The following is a 17240-nucleotide window of genomic DNA, read 5'->3' on the forward strand; positions in this document are numbered from 1 at the left end:
TAAGTCATACCTATAATTCACCATTTTTGGTTCCAAAATGAATTACAAAATATTAACTCGGGGTTTAACAATGTTATATGTTGCAAGTATCATGATATAAAGTTTAGGTGTATTAGGAAAACCGCACCATCTACTTACTAATGTATGGTATTTACAAAATATATTTAAATAATAACATGAAATATAAAGTTTCCATCACAATAGGTTCAACATTAAAATAGCATTTATAAAATATTTAAAATTGTTTAATATTGTTATTATAATTTCACAATATGACTAAAATGTGGTTATTCGTAAACTTGTAAAATAATTCTCGAACTCTTAATAATTTAAATAATTTAAATGCTCTTTACCGTACTTCTATATCGTGCGAATTATGTGTATAGTAATATTGATAGTACTTTTAAAATGATGTTCCCAACGTTAGTGTTAAGCTATATTTGGTAGGTTAGAGAGTTGCGTAGTCAATATGAGTGAAAAAAATAAATGTTTCATACATTCGTGAATTCGACAAGGGAAACAATTAATAATAAATGTAACGCTTTCCGAATACAACAGTTTGTTTACTGCTTCTTTAAATATTTAATCGTTTTTAATTGTCACAGTAAGAACAGAACGTTACTCAGGATGGTGTATATAAATTTGAACGATTATTTTATGACTAATACAGTTTAGTCAATCGAGAAACGCTAAAACGGCTTGGCTGTAGTTCTCATTTACACTACATTTAACTTGACATCAGAACGTGGGTCGATTATTTCTAATTGACTGAATTATACGCAAATGAACGCGCCCAAAATATTGTTTGCACTTTTGATTTTAATACATATTTTAGTGTTCCGCGTTATTAAACTAATCCGTTCAAATTACTTTTATACATTTTTGAATTATTTAAATTATAATTATAACTGATCAAATAGTAATATCATTGAGCATGACGTCGCTTGCAATTAATTATTATCCTAGTCTTAATTTAATAAGAATCCATTATATATAATGATGTAAAACAATTTGATTTCTGTACAATTGTATTATAGTTTAAAGTAAAAATAAACTAAGTCATACATTTTATTTAATGTTTAGTAAAAATATTTCATAAAATATTTTTAAAAAAGTTTTTATAAATTAAATGTGTTATATTTTTCAACATTGAATATATGAAATCTATGCGCATAAATCATGTCACATGACAATTTTACAACTATAATTTACTATTCCCTTGGATGTATCCTATCTTAAATAAATAAATACTTTTGTTGCCAATAGTTTTACGCTTGGTATTTTTTTAGCTGTTGGTATAGATTTCTAAATTAGTTTAAATAAGTTATAAGTACATTTGTCTAGTTAACTAACACTGTAAGTACAGAAACTTTTTCGAATTAATTAGAACATTTAATCTGGGACATTATAGAAAATTCTCTGCGTTGTCTTATTTAATAAATTTGCTATTATTTTGTATTCAAAGTTGATTCTTATGTTGATAAAATAACAGTAGTACCTATATTATAACAAAATATCTGTGAGATAACGCATACCACACCGAGTAAAACAATTAAATAACTATAGGTATAACATCCAAACTGTTTATTTTAAAGGGTCAGATTTCCGAATGAACGCATTTACATCGTTCACAACGTTTACGTTCAGCTGACTGATAAAAGAAATGCTGCCGTTTCTCCATGTGTGACCAATAGATTAAAATTGTTAAGTTTGAATTTCAAACGTTTAAAAAAAAACATTATCTAATAATATAATACATTTTACCTATTAAAATGTTTAAAACCCATAAATGAATTTACATTATATTAAGCTTTTAATATAGGTAATATATTAATACACTTAAAAACCAATTAATAGATAATACGTTTAAATTAATAATCATTGATTCAATTATTTTCAATCAATTCAACTAGAATATAATATTATGAATTATGATCATTGATCAAGTTTATTATTGATAATCAACTTAAACTATTGACATCCAACACATTTTTATTTTTATATTCTTTCTTGTTTTAGTGTACCTATTTGAATTCAAAATTATGTTGCAATATTGTGATCATACTATTATGAATTCAGTTGACATATAAGAGACTGAAACAAAATTTCAATCAAGTGTTCCACAGAAATACACTCGGTAAGTCAATAAAATGGTAGTTTATTAAAGAAAAAACCCAATTCCTATTTTGCACACGTTTTTTTTTTTTTTTTACAGTAATTGTATCTAATAATTAATAATATTTGACCAAAACTAGTAAAATAATTCTGCCAAAAACAATATATGCGGGTCGTGGGTGTTGTTGACCCTCTTTTATTCTGGTTATATTTCCCTTCTAGACCTCACGTAATGCACGGGCAATAGCTCCCCTACACCTACAAAACCATATACACACCCGTCCAAGCTTTTGCCACCTATAAAAAACATCCTTCCCTCCCACACTCATCCAAGCACCGCAACTCGCCGACGCCGATGATTCAATTGTTGTGGCTTGAGGTAACTCAAACCGATAAACTTTCACATTAAAGTTGAGACTCGTGCAGGCACTCACTACCCCCCCCCCCCCCCCCCAACCACCGCCATCACCATCACACGCTCACTCCCACGGGACTACTCTCGGCCACATCACGTTGCGCACTCGTGGCGTACCGTCATGTTTCCGAGCCATCCAACGGATCGTTTTCGTGATCAAAATGAGTAAAATATGTTCTCCACCTTAACCAATATCAACATCGAAAACGCACATTGTTTCTGGCCTTCCGATCGTTCGATTCAAAAACGATGATTCGCGATTTGTAATAACATACAACGCAACTGTAATAACAACACTACGAACAAATCATTCTGACCGACTATTTAAGACGAAACAACTACCGACAGTCGACGGGAACGAGAATCGTTTTGGTCTTCAAAAATGGTATAGTCTAATGTCGGGACGGAGCAAAGTGAGCTATTTACTATTATAGGTAGTTTCATTCGGACGAAATCTTATTATAAGGTCCGTTATATTATAACAGAGTTTTCCGCTAATGACAGGTGTTCGTGAACCTCAGCTACAGAGGACTCGCTAGCCGTAAATATCATCTATTATAATAGAGTGGACGTACTACGGTAAACGGCACGAGACACGATATGAACCCATTACCAAGTATATCATAGCATAATTTGTGAACGTCCGGGTCATAATAATAGAATAGCTTTATAATCACTGCATTTCAAGCCGAATACGTTGAATCGCCAATTTCGTTCAGTATTCATCGCAAATGTTGGCCAAACAGTTTGATAAATGGAGACTGGCTAATTAAAAATTTCCCAACTCATTATCTAGCATACTGATTTGTTTATAGTAAAATATTATGTACTCAAGATATAGTATCACCACTCCTTTCGCATGAACAAATATTAATGTTCTTTGATATGAATTTTTTTCTCTTGAAATGTTATTGACCATTGCCGTGTTCAGTAATCAAGTAGCTGTCAATGATCATTATTCACGGTCTAACAATATTATAACAATCTATTTATTAGTCGATATTTAATTTTCATTTTTACAATTATGTATGTAAATTATTTTATTACATTTAAGAAAATCATGTTTTTTTTGTGGATATTTTAATTATCTGACTTTAGTTTATACGTAATGCCTATAATATTATATTACTGATAGAAATAATTTATTTTATAAATAATTTTTGAAATAAAATCTAACTTATCATATTTTATTCTTTGAAAACAATGTCAACTCATATAGTGCGTAATACGATTAGCCATATTCTGAAAATTATATAAGTATAGGTACATAACATTTCTTACACTAACTTTGGTCCACATGTAAATTGAGAAAACGTACCTTGCCGAAAATCTCGAATAACCTTTATGACATCTGACCCAGTGTACTCAAAGTAGTTTGATAAATAATTCTATATAATATTAAAAGTAAAGTTAGATATTTTATAACAAGTAAGAAGAAAATAGTATGGTCAGCTAAAAACAGAATCAATATAATATTTTCAGAGTCAGCGATGTTTAAAAGTACCTACCCAAAATATATAAGAAATCGCTAAACAATAACAATTTTTAAAAATTTTAAATTAATACACACTTTATTAAAATGATTTATTTTTTTGAAAAATGAATTTCACTCCAAACTCATAACATAACGTAAATTTAAATATCTACTGGGCATTTATTTAATTAAAATGACATAAAATAATAATACAATTGCTATGCATTTTTAAAATAACAAATTCCCAGTGCTTTTCAAAGTTACCTGGAAAAACACAATAATTATAAATTAAACATTTTCGTATGCACCGATTTATCAATGAAATTAAATCTTACACTTACATTACGGTATAATATGAGACTTACTCTTCAATGGCGAGGTACACTTGATACCTACTTACAACAGAGCGGTTACCTCCTTTCTACTCTTATTTTTTTTATATTTAAAACTAACTAAATTATATTTTAAGAGTAAGTATATTAAACCTTTTTCAGTAAATTTATTATAGGTAACTAATTTTTTTATGAACGCGTTTTCATCCTATTGTTGTATAAAAAAAACACTCAACACACAAAGTTGTTATGCACAAGAAAATGTTTAAACAATAGCTACCTTATATCCCATATTCATACGGTAAAAAAAGATAAAATACTAACCAACAATTAATACAATAGAAAGCACAACGAGATAATGTGATCAATCTTCCCATAGACATTTCTACCAAGCCATAGTTTGAAACTTAAAATTATGTTTAACAGACAAAGAAAAAGTAATAATTTTAAATATCCATATTTAAATAAAAATTAAAGTAAAAGTAAAACAATATTTTTATCCAGTTTTATACTGAAAAAACACATATCATAAAAACAATTTAGGTATTACGTTAAAAATAATTTGAAATAGCAACTATTTTCAGTACATTTTTTATTTACTTTCTTATATTTAATTATGGAGTAACGTACAACTTTAAAAAGCATATATAATTAAGAATAGTCAAAATAATTTAATTCAGATGAAAAAATACTTGATATGAATATGTAACTTAAATTTGTCATTTTTAAATATCATAATTTAAATAGAAATTTCAGGAACTTTTAAGAATTGAAATAACCTCTATAATAAATTATGGTTTCCGATAAAAAAAAAGAGTAAAAACTCCGGTGATGGTGATTTTCGAAAAATAATTATTAGAAACTAACTATAAATAAGAAGTAGTGTTAAAAATGTATTAATTAATGAATTGTTAGGTGTATGTATTTGTATAAAAAAAAACATTTGGTAGTTTTTCAAAGAAAAAAAATCATGATATAATTGTTTTAACATTATAATTAATAATATGTAAATACAACTTAGTTGGTTTTGCTTATCATCGATATTATTTATAAATAATACACATAATATTAATATATTAATATTATACTTCATGATATTTGCCAATTTTGGTTATGTTTAGGTTTTAATAATCAATATTTTTATAACTAAGCATTTGTATTGTTTTTAATTATTTAGCTAAAATTACTTGCTGTCCTATATAACCATATAGCGACGTAAAAAATAACCATTATTCTAATAACATTACATTTTCACACCATAATATACATATTATAATATTATCGTTAGTATTTTGTATGGATAAAGAAGCATGAACACTATTAATAGCATCGTTGGAGATCTATAAACTCCCCCAATGAACTTCGAAGAATATACACTCTATAATATTTTCTTTGCAAATGGATGGTAAGAATGGAAAAATGGTTAATGCAAAATCAATTTTACAACACAGCCTACAAATTATGATTAATCGATGCTTCGTCCGTTTGCCATTAATAATGTAAAATATTAATCTTAACTGATGTATACAATAATATATTAGCGTTTAAACACGAGAAAAACTATATTTTGGATATAAGTGTATTTTACATTTTAATTATTTTATCTTAAGTTAATAGCAAAAAAAGATTTTATTGATTATGAATTAAAAAAATAAGAATAAATAGTATTATAGTATAGTATCATTGGATTATTATGTTGTTTTCTGTGATTAATATGTTATTGTATTATCTATAGAAGTCGTCGGTAACTCGTGAACTAGGTGACATAACTGTGGTACTTAAATATTGGTTGGAATACATAGATATCACGGTAAAATAAGGTATACAATTTAATATTTTTGATTTATGGTTATTTTATTTTTGGAAAAATGAGATACAATCGTACAATCATTCGCACAATCATTTTTACTATCTATAAAGGATCAAATAGGTAGTGGAATTTAGCATAATAAAGGCTATAACTATATAGCCAGCGACATCAATACAAGGATGTTCCAAAACTGTTTTAAAGAAAGTAATAGCTTACAATTAATATTTTATTCAATCCATTCTGAAATATTAAAGAGTTATGCAGTGTTATATTAAAATCTATAATAGTACGACGATAACGAACAATACTATCTTTTAATATTTTATTTAAAATATTATAATACCATGAGCAATTACTTGTTAAAATAGCATTTAGTCGTTTTATACGAACCTGTACAATTCTTCATCTACAATTATATTGTATAAGATATACAGAAAACAACGTTTATTAACAATTATTTAATTTGTAAATACAAAACGCATCAAATACTCAATCAAAAAAAAAAAATAATAACAATTCATCAAGCAAATCAACTCAACCAACAATTATTCCAAGCGTACAACTTACAACTAGCTTCCAAAATAACAAAATATTACTTCTCACATTCATCGGTGAATTTAAATCCATCATTAACTTGCTCCTACCATTCATACTGTGTTAACCTAGTTAATACTAAAAATACCAACTAATGGCATTATTACCTCTCAATATTTCTCTTCATCATATTAACATCACCATCACTAGAAACCCTCTGAGGCGTCTCAAATGAAACTGGTACGACGACATATAAATTAAATAAAAATGCTGCTTCCCACTGCCCTAATAGTCCCATCAATCAATAGATGGCCTCCTCAACAACTCACTTATCATGTTTAATAATCATGTTAACTCCCCTTATACATATTGTTAACTTAATACATACCTATTGTGTATTAGTGTGACATGATAATAAATTATTGAAAAGGCGAATCTTCTTAGTGGTTAGAATATTTTTATATTGCATGAAATATTTAAATAACTAACCACTAACACACATGTTTATTATAATATTACATAAAATTAATATAATAATATTATAGAGAATTTTTATGTGTTGTACACTTGTACTCGTTATTGCTAATAGTAAAAATACTTATCATACACTAATAGTTTGACAACTACCAAAAGTATAAAATAAAATAGCAATTTCTAGATAAAAACGGTAAACAATTGGAACATTTAGGTACTACATTCTAAGTTCTAACACGCTTGAAAAATGCACAGGTAAATTTATATTATGTTGATATAATTTAGAAAAAACACAGTTGGAAATTACGAAATTATTTTTATCAAACTTCAAATGCTTACATAAAACTTGATTAAAAATCTTGACTATACTTATTTTGATAATTTAGCAGTTCAGATAATTAAATAAGTTTGTTTAAAAGTTTTTTTTTTGTAAGGCAGATAAAGGTATTTTTATGGTTTAAATGTTTAAGAAAGTTTATAGAAAAACAAATTGTGTCTACGCGGTTTTCTCTTCAACATCTCAATCGGCATCATAGGCGGATATTGGGAGGGACTTGGGGGGGAGGGCGTAAGGCCCCTCCTGAATGTAACCAACCACACTAGATATCAAAATAAATTGTGTATTTTAATATACCTATAATCTATATACACTTGGTGCCTCTGCTAAAATAAAGTAGGAGTACTGCTGAGTAGCCACTAGTTAGTAGGTTAAAGTGTTTAAAAATGTATGTTCACGCTAATGGATAAGACAAAAATATTAAGCCCCACCCACGGATGTGACCAAATATCCACTTATGATCTGCATGTAATATTATACCTATTATGTATACGATAATATCATCAATGATTGCATTTTGTTCATGTGAAAACCGAAGAACTAGATCTACTGTACCTATAGTTTGTTTCAAAATTACCTCATTGAGTAGGACAGTAGGTCACTGTAATGGATGTGTTAAATTTGAAAAGGATGATAAACCATTGCATATGAAAAACGATTCAGAGCAGAGACACGCTGTCAGCCTCTATTTTTAAGAATATTTTATAGTTTAATTAAATTTACTAAATATATTTTATTTATAAAATATTAAACTTGAGTATTCAACTAATCTTTAAAATTATATATATCGCATGAACATTTAAACTTCAAACGCTTATACGTAATTTTTTTTTTTTTTTGTTGGATTAAGGCTTTGGCGACTGAGGTCATTAGCTTGTAAGGTGGGGGTTAAATTTGGAACGAGTGGTACGGTTTTAACTTGTAAACACGTGTATGTGTGGCAAGGTTTTTGTGCACTACGAACCCGTGTGGTCACCCATCCGGGAACTAGTGGCAGCGGCCTTTAATTACTATCAGTGACGTTGCGCGATAGCAGCCAACGCGCTGTGCTAAACCATATTTTGTAATTACTGTGACACAAACTTATGAGGAATACCTATTGTATTTATTTTTTATGGTTTTTGACCAAGAATCAAAAGTTTTATCAATATGAATTGGAAATAACTAAAAAAGTAAAAATTTCAAATATATAGCTAAAAATATTATACGTTTAGAAAATGTTAATATAATTATTTTGAGAAACTTTTAAGTCCCTATTCCATTCCTGTCTGATTTAAAAAACCTAATTTGTCAAAAACAAGTGTCGCATAAATATTCTTATTTGCATGTTCTTTCATTTATTTTAGTGTTATCCAATTACTAACAAAGATACTTGACGTTTCTTATGTTTAATTTCAAAAAGTACCTTCTAACTATAGAACATTCGCCGATGGTAACCTCCCTTAATGTTTTGAAAACTTAACCGATTTTTCCTTTCCACAAAAAAAAACACACACTTCATTGTAATACCAATAAATATTTTCTCACCCAACTCTGAATTTATAACAAGATAACAAAAAAAATATACTACAACTTCAAATATTTTATTCTGTACTTATAAACTGTTTAGGTATATATTAATATTATGTTTGTTTGGCATATTGCATAACAATTTACTTCGCGATCGATAATAATATTATAATAACCGTTAAATATTTAAATATTAAATGCTTTTTTCAGAGCTGAACATTTTGTTTATGTTACAATATTATTATAATATAAGTAAATATTTGAGGATATGATTTAAGTATTTTATGGAATAACCGTTCGATGCGTATTCGTAATATTTTTGTTATATTGAATGTGAATCATATTTTGATACGTAATTTTTCGGTCATCAACCACATAGGATAGTATAAGGTTCGTTCGGGGTACAGAAAGCGAATGCAAACCGTATTAAATCAAAACTTGTACGTCGCTGAGCGGGACCATTTAATCCTGACCGGGATTAAACCTGTGCCCGACCTAAACTGTTCAGGTCCGTGTGTCACCCGCTCCAAAATAACATAAATCACTCTATACCTCCACATTATATCTGTTATACCTTATATTAAAATAAAATAATAAAATATTCCTTATGAAACGTTGGGAAACGAACAAATCTGGTTGTCTGGATTTTCTAAAAAAAAATTGACTAGTACGTTTTCCCGAAACCGCGTCACGTTTCCGGCCATACTTCCGTGAGATACATTTAAAGCATATCATTTTTTTTATAATACTTCAATTTTGGTTATTGTGCATATTATAAAAATATGTTGGGAGAGGAATCGATACAAACTTATTTATCTCGACTGTTTTACGTATTTATTTTATTATGATTAATAGTAATGTACCCGGAAAAAAATCATTACTACAATATTTCTGAAATATATTATTTGGAAAAAATAAATTGTTCAATAAAAACTAGAACCATAAGATATAATATATAAAGCATTATATTAATCGACGACGAGGTTTATCTATTTAAATTTTGGTCGGTAAGTAGATAAAATAATATTTTTTTGTTATTCTAGGTCTAGTTCTAATTATTATAGTATTACAACGCCTCACTAAGGCAAATAGTTGTTTTTAATTTGTAGGTTATAAATATTGAAAATGATTGTGTCCTATTCAGACTTGGATGATTATTACTTCGTTTACAATAATTTAAATTAATTTGAATTAATTTGTTTTACTTCAACTACACCTATTCTAAATAGTTTTGTACTTTGAAATATGATAGGCGTTTCTTATTGACGATCAATTTTTTCTTCAGATTTTTGCGTAGTTACTATGCACGTTTTTTCTTAAGTTAATATCAATTTGAGTCTCTTAAAACAATTTTAAAATATTGAAAATACATAAACACATTTTTTTATAATAACCTTCTTAAAATAAACTTAAAATTTTGAAAAAAATGCAATGCCATTAAAATTATTTTAAAAATATTTTGTAGTTAATATGTATAGTATTTTAAATTTATGTATACGAACTATATTTGCTTTTATATGCATGATTTTTCCAAATTAATACTAATTATGATGACTGGTGGACATCCGATACTAATATAAATAATATTATTATTTATTAAGTAGTAACAGTTGCATTATTTAATCAAACTCGTTAATTAATTGTAACTAATCTAATCACTATTAGTTATTAAATATTTTGTAAAATTTTAAATCATAACTAACCTTTTCCCTGCTTATTATTAGTTATTTATTTATTTTAATAATATTATTAGTCACTAGTGGAATTCAGCTATCATTTATCGAGATAGTGAAATTAGTGATATTTTTTCTAATTGATTTTGTTTTTGGATACATCAGTGCTTGTACACTGATCATCGAGTATAACAATTTTTAACATAGCAAGTAATTATTATTCTACCGTACATAAGACAAAAATATCTGTTCATAAGTCGTAGGTGATTCAAGGAGGTACACTGACATTTTAATGTAAGTACCAATGTTTTATTATTGAAAACAAGTAAGAATATATTATAAAAAAATCAAAACATATTTTTAGATATCTGCAAATGTTAATAGCGGTGTTTTTTTTAGATAATAGAAGTGAACATGTATTTTGAACTAAGCAATCAAGGGAAAATTTAATTTTTTTAATAAATGGTAAACTTCAAATAACAAATAATCGAATGGATTTATATGGCATGTATCATGGAAAATGTGATGGCTGTTAAATAAGCGTGATATTTATGTAATACGAATTTAAGTGTAAATAGAAACCACAAATTGTTTAGGTATTAAGTAGTTTACCGCTATTGAGGCAAATTTATTTTATACGGTTTACAGCAGTTCATTAATGTGGCTATGGTTAAGGATTCTAGATCATACATACTTAAATAAAGGGTATTTCAAGACGTGGCAAGACTGCTATCATACATTTATTTCCATGTAAATCCCTTACACGTATACCGTCTAGAAGTCAGCCGTGTAATGGCTGAATAAAAATAATGGGGTACTCTAGAACCTTCCGAAATGATAAATAATAGGTAGTGTATTGATGTAAAAAAAACCCGACGTTAGCATTCAATAATTTGCCACTGAAAAAAAAAAAATTCCATACACAAAACAATCATGTATAGGGTACTTCAACAAACATGCGCACTTTTTTTTCTACAACAATACAGTAATTCAATATCTGATTTTTGGAATTTCTAAATATACTTAAAGACTTATATAGGTATTTCAAATTTTTGAGATTGCTTATACTACTTAAAGAGTGTCCTGTGGAGATACAAACTTCGACTTTTCAAATGAGAACCTTTCTTTTCTACAATAAATTATTAAGTGGATAATTTTTCTAAACATTTTGACGTATAAGAATCAAAATTCGTACAAATAGCTTTTGTGTTGATTAATTTTGTGAACTAATAGGTAATAGGTCCATGATAATGGGTTTTCAAGTTATAGGGTGTATGGTAATTTGAACATTTTAGTGCTTAATATTAATCTATTAAAATTAATAGTTTGTAAATTGGTCCAAGTATAATAAATACAAGATCCGATAATATTATATTCTTTTATATTTTTTTAAAACTGCATTTTTTAAGGACTATTATCTTAACAACAAAAAAATTAACAACAGCAAGAAACTAATAGATAAAATGTTTAATTAGTTACATAAAAATGTTGTAAAAAATTATTCACTAAATAATTTACACCAAAAAAGGTTTATATCGTCACAGCGCACTCCTAATGTAGTAACAAAAATAATGTAATAATTTGAAAAAAAATATGATCCTTGAGTATATTTAATAGCTTTGAAAATCAGAATTTGAATAAATTCATTATTAAAAGGGTGAGTGAGCATGCCTGGTGATTCATCCTGTATATTTTTAAAAATTGTGTGGGATTTTTCCAATGCGTGAATATAATTTTTAACACTCACACACACACTCACTCTGTGTCTATAAATTATACAATATAATGTAAGACCAGACGAGTCGACGTTTACTTTTTCCAGAGTAAATAATTAATTTTCTCTTTTGTCAGACTGACATGACAAAAAGAAAAAAGAAAAATAACATTAATATTATTATTATTAAAATAAACATGCGTTTTTATTTCATGTGTACGGTATAGGCCCTGGAGGAGTCCACGCTGCAGTAATATATTATCCTAAAACGCGCAATAAAGTATCATAAAACAAAAACCAACGGTCGTTTTTAATTCTCGCACCGTTACGGATTTCGTCATAAATTCCGGTCGACTGAACTTTACGGTCGTATTCATGTACAACTAATACCGATACTCTTATTTTTTTTTTCCTGGCCACCCTCCCATCTATGACGGATATTAAATATCGACGGGTAAAATGAGTATAAAATAAACGAAAGAATAGTGCGAGCCAGTCAATAATAATATTATTGTCAACTTGGTCGACAGGATTCGACGAGGACGCCAAATCAAATGTCAGCCAACGGTGAACACAACTGGACTGACCCCATGTTTCCATTGATTGCTGTTGCATGCAGTCATTTGTCATGATCGTTATATTATCATGTCATTATATTATATTATTTTTATCAAAAAGTCTTTAAACGTCCTCTGAATTTTTAACATAAAAACACAATTATAGAGAACCCAGTGATTATTTGTTCTACAATGGGATTAAATGAAAAAGCGAAATATAAAATCGCCTAGATAATTATGCAAACAATGTATTAGAGATTATTACATAGTATGCGTTGTTTAAATAGTAGTAAACAAACAATCATTGTTATTTAAAAACATAACAAAAGATGATTAATTGTTGTACTGTAAAAGTTTAAAAATAATACTTAAGTTATTTGATAACGGGTTTGTCATTTTCTCCAAAAACATCTTCCTCTATTGATGTTATCATACAATTAGCATCGAAATTGCATTAAAACCAGTATTAGCCAATGTCCATCAATATGTTTTTAATGAGTTCTATAGTATTGTATAATATCATAATTAAATTAACACAAGAACAAAAATGAAACATGACCACCTGTAAGATACGTTAAATTGGTATTTAAGTCTATTTTAATTGGTACTTGTTTGTTATTAACCCTCCACCACTACTATATTCAGACATTTTTATAACCCGTAACCAAAACTTTCGAATAAAAGTAAATGTTAATAATTACTTTCACCATATTCTATTGTTTAGAAATAATTATAGCATAATTACACGTAAATAAACACATAAAAATACGATTTTCTAAAGATCATATTTCAATATTTCACATTCATATTATTGACCAAATTCACACATTAATATAAACTTTTTTTTTTTTTTATTGATCTTTAAGCCTGGCATCTATGGTCATTAGCTGTTAGTAGGGTTGTATTGTGGTGGTGGTAGGGTTTTGAAGTGGTGGGTTTTTACACGTGAGTGTTTGTGTTTGGCAGAACTTTTTATTGGACACCCATAGGTATCTGCCATGTCCGGGTGGGGAATGGCGGTACTTGTTCTCCGGACACCGTAGTGACTTGCCCGAAGAAAAATGCCGCCTGTGACCAAGGAATCAAACCAGCGCCGGCTGCGTCGCAACCGACGCCTTAGACAACTCGGCCACTCCATCCCCCTGTTTAAACTATTGACGTATAATTTATTGTAAACATTTAATGACAGTAATAAATATTACGGTTAATAACTCATTTCATTTGATTTACAAATGTATTGTAAATAACATTTGTAAGATAGGTATAGATTAATTTTAAGCCAGCTACATACAAAATACCAACATATGATATACAATTAAATATAAATCGAAATTTTAAGTAAGAATTGTTTTCCTTATCATCTCTTTATACATAGAACACGTACTAGACGTGTGTAAGATATCAAGATACAACGAAATACTAATCAGTAATCATCAATTTTTAATTATTAAATTAAATATTGGTACATATTATGTTGTTCACTTTTTCCCACAGTCAATCGCCTGGTAGGATGAAAACAAACAAGTAACTTTAAATATTTGAATTGGAATTTTTCTTGAAATTGTATTATTAAATGGCCATTTTAAAAATTAAAACTCATCAAAAATGACCCGTTAAGCGTAGCTTAGTCGATAAGAGCAATAATTAGCTTATTCAATTATTGACTATAAAAATATATTATTTTTGATTACCACCGTTGGCTCACAGTCATTTTTAAAATACACTATAACACATAATGGAAATAAAAGTCATTAAAACGGTAATCAATAGTCCAGAAGAGTCACATTATTTTTGTATTTCCCTAACCTAACCTATGTATTGCAACTACGTTTGCCAATGATGCTATGGTTTGACTAAGTACCTGATGATTACCTGCGGTGTTATAATATATAAGGTGTTTATTTTTGCAGTGGACACAAAAACAAAATCATTATTATATTATCAAAAATTACCTATTAGTTATTAACCTAACCTAACCTAACCTAACTAATTTGAAAAATATGTGATACACGACGTTAATTGTGACGCTCTTCTCATGATATTTCATACTGACGACTGACCTACCTTTTTAATATAATACTGTTGTATTCGTAATTGTCATGTTACAAGGTTTGTATGAAAGACATTTTTATGAAAATCCACCGAAAAACAAGGATGAAAGTAGATACAACAGTGGCGCCAACTATCCAGCAAAAAAAAACAAACTAAATAATAATATATTTTTGTTTATTGTACGGTTGCTATTGCTTATGATTGAATATAGTTTTATACCTGTGCCTATATTATATTTGGTCAAAACTATTTTACCTTAGTAGAAATAGTATTTCGATTGTTGTCCCGAGAACCCTCAACAGAACATGCGTAGCTCCATTAGTTTAAAAATTAGAGTGTATTGACCTATTATCTAATTTAGTTGTAAGAATATTATCTAGTGAACCTCGTTGAATTTTTTTTATATTTTAATTTTAAAACAAGTTATAAGTATTTTATAAGGCATAAACAATTTACAATATTGTAGAATACTAATACTTTTTAAATACTCATAACTTTTTTAAAATCTACACTATTATAAAAAATTGTAAGGGGTTTTCTACGACCGTACTAACCAAGAAAACTACTGAAGTGATTTGCCTGACATTTTTTACTGACAGTCGGCTAAAGATTTAAGTACCACTTTTGTTAATACAAAATAAGTATAAAGTTCTTGAAAAATTAAATAACAAAAAAAAATCTAATCCTTATATATATAAAAGAACAGGCCTTTTTTATGTTCCAATTTTGTGACTACACTATTTAATGTTTTTCCATTTTTTCACAGCGTTGTTCCAAATATCTACCTAAGTGTCACCACGTCGCCTGATTTTTCATTTTTTTTTGTCGGAGGGGAGGGAGAAGGGAATCTATATATGTATTATATTCCTAAAATCTAACTACCACTGACTCACTGATAGCTGTATCTCAAAAATTACTCAACGTACAAACTTGACATTTGGAATAGTGGTTCTTCTAATACTTTCACCGTGCAAGAAGAAATGATTTGCCAAAATTCGAATTTTAAAGAGGTGCTCAAACAGGGACATTGAGGTTCACATTGGAATTTTTATTTTTATTTATTAATATAGTTATTACAGTTACAGTTAACAGTAGACATCAGTATTCATTTATTATTGGTTGCCATTGGTTATTAACTTATTTGGCCAGATCAGGTACAAGCTTTCATCAAATCGAACTATTGAACATTGCCTACCAGGTGATTAGTGAAAAAGTTGCCATTTGTCTGCGATTAGGGTGGCTGAGTTGCACTTACTGCAGAAAGTTACCAAAAAGTAGTTGAACAATCATAATTTTTTTAATATTTTCAACTTTTTACGTCACATTAAACGATAAAATTTGAATAAAAAATTATTCATATCATCGTCCGAAGGCAAAATAAACAACTAATCTCGGGTGAAACTCTGACGGGTCGGCTAGTTCAAATATAAAAAAAAAACTCAACGAGGTTCACTAGATAATAATATTCTCCCTTCTAAATTGTATAATAGGTCAATTCACTTTAATTTTTAAACTGACGGAGCTACACGTGTTCCGCTGATCATAACATTTCCTATGTTACGTACCTGTAATACCTAGACAGGGGGACGAGATGGCCGAGCGGTCTAACGCGACGGATTCGGCACAGCCGGTCCGAGTTCGATCCTCGACCACTGGGCGGCATTTTTCTCCGTGCAAGCCACGGTGTCCGGAGAACAAGTGCCGCCATCCCCCCACCCCGGGGCACGGCAGAAACCTACGGGTGCCCCATTAGAAATTCTGCCAAACACAACACACACGTGTTCCTTCCCCTACCAACACTAACAAAACCCACAAACAAACCACTACAGCTAATGGCCATAAACCTACAGTGCCCTCTCCACACCCAATGGCCTATGTTGCCGCGGGTTACCCAATAAAAAAAAAAAAAAAATACCTAGACAACACATGCGGTGTGGCGTATTCTTAATATTATAGTTTATTTATATATTAGTTTATTACATTTATTAATACAACTATAACCAAAATCTGAAAACAAATGTTTTACCAATTACGCTTTGAGAACTTGTCAGTTATTTGTATACGTTTGAGATTCTGAGCGGAGCGAAAAAGTGTATTGGTTTTACAATGATGGGTGTTTTTTTTGCCATCTGTCTTAAATATTTTGTATAGTATGCATGCTTCGATTTTTGAGATTAGCATATTTTCTGGTAGATAAGTGAACCTAACCTAGTTCATACTTTTGGGAGGTCAAAATTGAAAACC

General features: G+C 28.8%; 1 protein-coding gene across 4 annotated transcripts in view; it reads right to left on the reverse strand.

Moving 5' to 3' along the window:
* LOC132948340 (hemicentin-2-like) overlaps nucleotides 1–17240 on the reverse strand; it is a 355688-nt gene that overhangs the window by 291830 nt on the left and 46618 nt on the right. The window lies entirely within an intron of this gene.

The sequence above is a fragment of the Metopolophium dirhodum genome, chromosome 7 (assembly GCF_019925205.1).
Source record: "Metopolophium dirhodum isolate CAU chromosome 7, ASM1992520v1, whole genome shotgun sequence".
Lineage (NCBI taxonomy): Eukaryota > Metazoa > Arthropoda > Insecta > Hemiptera > Aphididae > Metopolophium > Metopolophium dirhodum.